The 7,483-nt window shown below is 41.5% G+C and overlaps 1 non-coding gene and 1 pseudogene across 1 annotated transcript; one reads left to right on the top strand and one right to left on the bottom strand.

The window, feature by feature from the left end:
* Window positions 1–1,003: 1,003 nt before the first annotated feature.
* On the top strand, window positions 1,004–1,076 carry TRNAS-GGA (transfer RNA serine (anticodon GGA)). Its single transcript has one exon. It is a non-coding gene; the product is annotated as a tRNA-Ser (tRNA).
* Window positions 1,077–1,972: 896 nt separating this feature from the next.
* LOC133254719 (dihydrolipoyllysine-residue acetyltransferase component of pyruvate dehydrogenase complex, mitochondrial-like) lies at window positions 1,973–4,635 on the bottom strand (annotated as a pseudogene).
* Between the last annotated feature and the right edge of the window lie 2,848 nt (window positions 4,636–7,483).

Genomic DNA, 7,483 nt, shown 5'->3' with positions numbered 1-7,483 from the left:
CTTTTATTTATTTTTTAAATATTTATTTTTCTGCACGTGGTCTTGTTTGTGACATGTGGGATCTAGTACCCTGACCAGGGATTGAACCCAGGCCCCTTGCATTGGGAGAAGAAATAGTTTTTTCCCTGATTTTTATTTAGTTGTTAGCTCTGAATATGGCAACTAAGGCTCTATATAGGAAGAGTAGGTCTGGATATGATGAAGAATTTAAGAATAGAAGACTTAGGGGTTTTGTTGTGATAAGTAAAGCAAAACAGGGAAAAGGGCAAGTAACACTGCTTTAAATGTGAGACAAGTGGAAGTTCAAAAACAAGAAACGTGGTGGAAAAGGCCACTCCAGTAAGTTTTGAGGGAATATTGTGTGATGGGCCAGGCAGGTTCCCATCCCATGAACCGTACATTCTAGTGGGCAGATGGGACACCCCATTTTCTGAACCCCAAGCGTGCCCTTGACATGTTTTTACTAGCAAGTATGGTTGGACCTATTTAAGTTGTTGTGTGAAGCAGCAGAATCCAGTGAGTCAAAAATGCACAAGTTCTGACACTCTGCAGGTTATGAGGAAGGCCTTACAAACAGATTGTAGTGAACAGATTTCACTCCTTGTGTTGTTTTCATTAAATACTAACATTTCTGTGATGAGGTAGAACCAAACAGGGTCAAAATCACGCATGGATCATTGGAGTTAAGACTTTAAAAAAAATGTTTATTTATGTATTTATTTATGGCTGTGCTGGGTCTTTGTTGCTGCGTGGGCTTTTCTCTAGTGGCAGCAAATGGGGGCTACTCTCTCATTGCAGTGCCTGGGCTTCTCATTGCAGTGGCTTCTCTTGTGGCGTGCAGGTTTCCGTACTTGTGGCACGTGGGCTCAGAAGTTGCGACTCTCGCGGTCTATGGTGTGTGTGCTTAGTAGTGGCCTACAGGTTTAGCTGGCCCACAGAATGTGGGATCTTCCTGGACCAGGGATGGACCCCTTGTCTCCTAAATTGGCAGGTGGACTGGGCTTCCCTGGTGGCTCAGAGGTTAAAGCGTCTGCCTGGAATGCAGGAGAGCCAGGTTCGATCCCTGGGTCAGGAAGATCCCCTGGAGAAGGAAATGGCAACCCACTCCAGTACTCTTGCCTGGAGAATCCCATGGAGGGAGGAGCCTGGTAGGCTACAGTCCACGGGGTCGCAAAGAGTTGGACATGACTGAGCGACTTCACTTCACTTCACTTCACTTCACTTCACTTCTTTACCCCTGAGCCACCAGGGAAGACTTGGAGTCAGTCTTTTAATAAGTAAGCCTCAAAAAGAAATAACAGAGCCTCAAGGATGACGATGGTCATCTTACTTGCATTCATCTTCCTAATAACCACACATCAGTATGTACTTTAAATGCATTATCCAATTTGTTATGTAATTGTACCAAAGATATGTTGGATATTGATGTTTAATGTCCCATTTTCAAGTAAAGTATACTCAGCACCATCTATTAATATTATGTAAGCTTCCAGGAGCTCAGTTTCTCTGGCTTAATCCTGTTATGGAAGGCTTGCAAGACACACAGCTCAGCAGGTTATAGCTGAAGGCTTTTCTTTTAATGTATTATTTTATCATTTACACTTATTTTTGTGTTATATCTACTGGTGTTGTTTCTAACTAAAATTAGTCCATTTCTATGTAAGTACATCTCATGATGTCAACATATTATTTGTGATTTTTTTTCCGTTAAATTCTATAAGCATATCCTTTTATTTGAGGCAATTATAGAACTCTGCTCTCAAAATGACACATTTAAATTGTTTAAATAGATACCCACACAAATTCTCATTTATACCAAGGAGCTGGTCATTTCTGAAGTCATGGAAAAATAAACAAAGAACAGCTGGTTGAGCCATCCTATAAAAATGTTGACTTTTAAAATTTTCTCATATTTTCCTTTAAGTTCTCCATGTTTCCCATCCATGATAAACCAATATTATATAACAGAAAATTTCAAATTAGGCTTAAATTCCAAAATCAAGTTTCAGTTCAAATCCTTTCTCCAAGAGAACTAGTTTTCCCAACTTCTTCTCTTTTTCTCAAATCTAATCAAAACATTTGAGATAATTAAAATTCAAAACCTCAGGGTCTCATCAAGGTTACTTTTATGTGTCTGTTTCAATAGGGAACCACAATTCTACCTCTGTGTTTCTAGTGGAAGGACTTGCCACCAAAGGGCTATGCCACAGACCCCTTGACTAGGAGTACACAGCTTAAAATCTGGTGTTTATTAAATGTGCACAATATTGGGATGTAATTGGCATTTTAAAAAATTCAGTAATGCCCATTACAAATATCTGGACAGACTCAAAAATAACTGGTTAACCTTAAAATAAAGAGAACCACCATTTCATAACACACTTATACCTTGCTAAGAATGAAACAGTGTGACCTAGGAGAGTCTAGAAATTCTTGGATTAATTATAACATGGTGATAGGTTTCTCAAGGTACTTTCTAAACTCAGCAAGCCACTGGGCTCCATCTACTCCATCCACAACCTGATGATCATAACTAAGTGTAACAGACATCATGCTAGCCACATCAAATCCTTTTTCATTATCTGCTGGAACCAGTCTATCCTCTGAAGCACCAATTGCCAAAATACATGCTTGGGTGGGTTAACAATAGCAGAGAAGTTTTTAATCCAGAGATTAAAAACTCTGAGATTGTAAAAGTGCCACTCTGGAACTTACGTGACTATAGTTTACCCTCTCATGCTTTGGTTTATAAAGAAATAACATCATTGGCAACGGTTTCCAGTCCTTTTATATGTGCATTAAATACAATAGGTGTGATGAGTCCTCCAGGAGTACTGACTGCAACACTGATATCAACAACATGATTCTGTCTTACAACTGTGTCCAACCACGAAGAATTTCCTTCAGGAACTTTTAAACATGCCAAAGCTGAAGCTTTTATAATGAAGTCATTGACGGAAATTTTGCTTTTTCCTTGTAGCATCTTCTTTTTTGTTGTCGTACCAACAAAATTTCTCCCATATTTACATCAATAGAAAGGTAATAATGAGGTATTGTTTGCTTAGATTGCATTAACTTCTGTGCAATGACTTGGCGAATGTTGGTGACTGGGATATCTGTGAAGACACCTGTAGGAACTGGAGCCAGTCCTCGACTTAGGGGAGGCACAGCGGCTGCTAGAGTGAGAGCAGTTTTCATAGGCACAAAGGAGTTGATCTCCTTCTTAATGATTCTGCCATCTGGTCCTGTCCTTTTTACTTGGGTAAGGTCAATCCCTTTCTCTGCTGCTAACTTCTTTGCAAGCGGGCTAAGGAGCGCTCTTCCCTTTGGTCCAGCTGGAGCAGCTGGCCAGTGGCCTGAAGATGGATGGGCTAGCTGGTGTGCTGGTGGTTTTAAATCAGTTACTTCAGTTGGCCGATAGTCAGCAAACGCTGGTATACCTGCCTCTTTTTCTACAATCATACAGAGTGGGGTTCCTACAGGGACATCTCGTGTGCCTTCAGGGATCATGATTTTTGCCTTCTTCCTGCACTTTGAAACCTATAGAGGCCTTGTCAGTCTCTATCTCTGCCAATAAATCTTCGTTTGGCTCCTCACCCACTTTCCCCGCCCCCCCCCCCCCCCAATCTCTGAACTGTGCCCATGGTCACGATGGGAGACAGGGCAGGAAGAACCACCTGCATGTGAGTAGGAGATGAGCTACCAGGAGCCTGAGCAGAAGGTGCAGGTGATGGAGCAGCGGCAGCAGGGGTTAGTGCCGGGGCTCCTTGTGGGGCAGGTGCTGCCAAAGAATCAAGTGTGTAATTTTTAAAGGTTTCCATATCTTCAGGCTTTTCAACTGTGATACAGATGATTGCTCCAACTGGAACATCTCTGGTACCTTCAGCAAGAAGGATCTTTGCCATATAACACTCCTCCACGCTCTCAAATCCAACAGTAGCTTCATCAGTTTCAACCTCTGCAATTAGTTCACCCTCATTGATTTTTTTCTCCTTCCTTCTTTTCCCAGCGGGCTACGGTGCCTGCCTGCATTGGAGGGAAAACTGAAGGCAACGGAATCTTCTGATGCGTGGGTAGGCTATGCCAGCGGCGGCTAGGCGATCCCAAGAGCTGCAGCAAGACGCGATTCCACGGTGTGGCCCAAGAGATGGGGCTCCAGCCGCACAGTGCGGAGACCCTGCCATACCCTGTGGTCTTGCTGCTGTGACGAGCCAGCCTGCGGGGTCACGCACGGAGCTCCCGGCTCCTCCTGCAAGGCAGTCCACTGAGCCCCGCATCCTGCCCTTGGTGTATTTTGAGCCCGTCGCGCACAGACGCGCCACATAGTGCCACAGACCCAACATCCGAAAAGCAACGCTGTCTCCGGAGTGACTTCTCCACGAACAGCACGGCGTTGCCGTCAGCCGCGCCGCGCGGCCGCAAGTTGTCGTAAAACGATCTGCAAAGATTCGCCACACCGGCTCCGCGGACCAGAAAAGTGGTTAATGTATGGTCTTTCTCCGTGAAATGGGGACTAAGGATGACCCAGAGCGGGTCAGGGAGGCTGCTATAGAGCCACGCGGAGCAGGGGCGTTCCAGCAGGCCGAATCTGGGAGAATTAGGCTGAGAGAGGAGTGGAAGGTGGTGGGCTCTGTGGTGAAGCCTTCTCTGGGGAGGACAGGACCTGAGCGCTGTCTGTGATTCTTAATTGTAACTTTATGGATGATACTTTGGCGGGAATTAATTTTTTTAAATTTTGTGATCCCATTTTTATTTATTTTTATGCAAAGACTTCCTTTCCTGATCCTCACTTTCTCCTTCCCTAGCTGTGATTTTTATCTGTTTCTTACAACTTGATTTGTTGAAAAATCACATCATCCAGGTGGCATGTAAAATACTTTCTGTTGTTTTTAGATAAGAAAAAACAAATGAATTCCCTGGTGGTCCAGTGGTTAGGGCCCCATGCTTTCACTGCAGGGGGCTCGGGTTTGACCCGGGTCAGGGAACTAAGATCCCACCTGCCGCTGGACAATTATGCCCCCTACCACAGCTCTAGAAGAGCCTTGTCCTGCAAGGAAGACCCAGCACAGGAAAAATATATTAAAATGTTCCTTCCGTCCTGCACCCCACCACATCCCACCTCTCTAGGCTGATTCATAGGTATACTCATGGCTGATTCACATTGTTGTGGGGCAGAAACCAACACAACACTGTAAAGCAATTATCCTCCAAGCAAAAATAGTTTTTAAAAAGTAGTATCAGGCCCCCCCTCAAAAAAACATCTGTGGAATATGTAATGAAGTCAAAATTCAATTATTTGAAAAAAATAATATATATAAATTTAAAATGAAAAAAAATTTTAAAGTCATGAACTTTGCTTTATCTTCCTGGCTTATGCATTAATCCTTTCCTTTCCCAGTGGTTGGAGGTGGAAATCTCATGAACTAGAAGAGAATATATTCGAGAAAGGAAAGTATTTGAGAAGAATTGCAGCAAATTTGCAAATATTTATTGGAAGATTCAATAGCTAAATCATTTTATGAATTTTTCCTTTTTCTCTCATGAAAACTTTCTAAATAACTCAAGATGCTGTCATTGGTAGCTCACATGGAGCCTGACTATTTTTAAACATTGGATCAGAATACAGAAAGGCAAGTAAATACATATGCAAGTATTTGTGTATTCATTAAAACTTAAAATTTCAAATTCAATAGCAAATGAATACATTAGCTCTTTTGCTCTAAGGAGTATATTTCTATTTTCAATATTGGTGGTGGTTGCTTCGTCGCTAAGTCATGTCTAACTCTTATGACTCTATGAACTATAGACCACCAGGCTCCTCTGTCCATGGGATTCTTCAGGCAAGAATACTGGCATGGGTTGCCATGCCCTCCTCCAGGAGATCTTCCCGACCCAGGGATTGAACCTGCATCTCTTGCATTGGCAGGCAGATTCTTTACCACTGAGCCACCAGGGAAGTCCATTTTCAATAATAAATTGCTACAATTACTGTGCATTTTTGAGCTGAACAAGGTAACACAGAATCAAATTTTGTTGTTTTTCTATTAATGAAACAATCCTTAATGTGATGAACTAAGGGTAAAGTCAGCTTTGAAACTGTGTATCAGAGAAGAAATATCTAATTAAATTAATTTTTAACACAAGAAGTCCCTGCAGTGGTGATCTGATATTGATTAAACTTGTATTAAAACTACAAAGTTTTTGCACAAACTGTTTCAGAAGAGAGAAAAAGTTGTAACCATGCATCTAGGTATATCTTCCCTTCCTGAAGTTGCAGTGCCTTTCAGAAATGCATGTCTTTACCCCTGTCCAGAATTGACTTTCAAAAGTGCACAGTTTCAGTCATTAATCAGTATGGAATCATAGGAAATAAATCCTTTCTTAGACACACTCATCTTAACCACTAACATGGTTAAGATGACTGCAGTGCATCTTTAGTACACCCAAACATCAACCTTTCACCTCATTGTCATCTACCTTTGGATCCACATACATTTCTGGTATTTTTTGAGACCAGAAAAGCCTAAAAAAGAAGAAAGCCCAGCAAATAAGTAATTATGTTGTTTTCTCCATGTGTACTTGGAATTTCTCATTTTTCCCATGACCTGAGTTTAGTTTTCCCTTAGTAACTTTTTCTTCACATCTTTAATATGTGCTGAGTTTTATCACGGAAAATGCTGCTTTTCAATGAACTCCAATATATTCTTTGAAAACTTGCAGAAATGTTTGGCCTTGTGGGAACAAAAGAACAGAAACCACCTAGAACAAATCTGAAACTGTAATACCTGAATACTGTTCTCCAAACAGAAATAAACAATTGTTTTAGAATAAGAAAATGGTAATATAGTAAAAATAAGATTGGGAGTCACAGAAGAATCAAACAATAAAATTAGAAGACATTCTTTAGCTCTGGAAAGCAAACATAAGTTGTGGATAATCCAATGTCTGTGCTCTAATAAATTTGTTAGTGTACTTTCAGGGTGAAATACAGATTGCTTTGTTTAAAGACGCTTCTTTTTATCTAGACAGACATGTTGATGCTGAATCAACATGTGTTGATGCTGAATCAAGTGGAAGATACCTAAAAGTCACATTATGTGGGCACTATAGTGATATCATCTCCGTAGTTTGAATAATTCTGGGTTTGTATATTTACATAAAAAGTTTCACTGGAAATCCAGAAGCACAACTAAATTTGTCCAAAAGGTCAATGGTGTTGACAGGTAAGAAGCAAAGTCAAGTGACTCATCTGGAGAGCAGAGCAGAAACTGTTTTAAAATAAACACCAGTTTAAACTGTTCGACTATGGCATTTGGTTTGCATCAGTTCAGTCCAGTTCAGTCGTTCAGTTGTGTCTGACTCTTTGCAACCCCATGGACTGCAGCACGCTAGGCTTCCCTGTCCTTCACTATCTCCCAGACTTGCTCAAACTCATGTCCATTGAGTCAGTGATGCCATCCAACCATCTCGTCCTCTGTCGTCC

Source organism: Bos javanicus, chromosome 10 (assembly GCF_032452875.1).
Source record: "Bos javanicus breed banteng chromosome 10, ARS-OSU_banteng_1.0, whole genome shotgun sequence".
NCBI lineage: Eukaryota > Metazoa > Chordata > Mammalia > Artiodactyla > Bovidae > Bos > Bos javanicus.
Note: the sequence above shows the minus strand (reverse complement) of the source record. Positions and strands in the feature narration are given on the sequence as shown.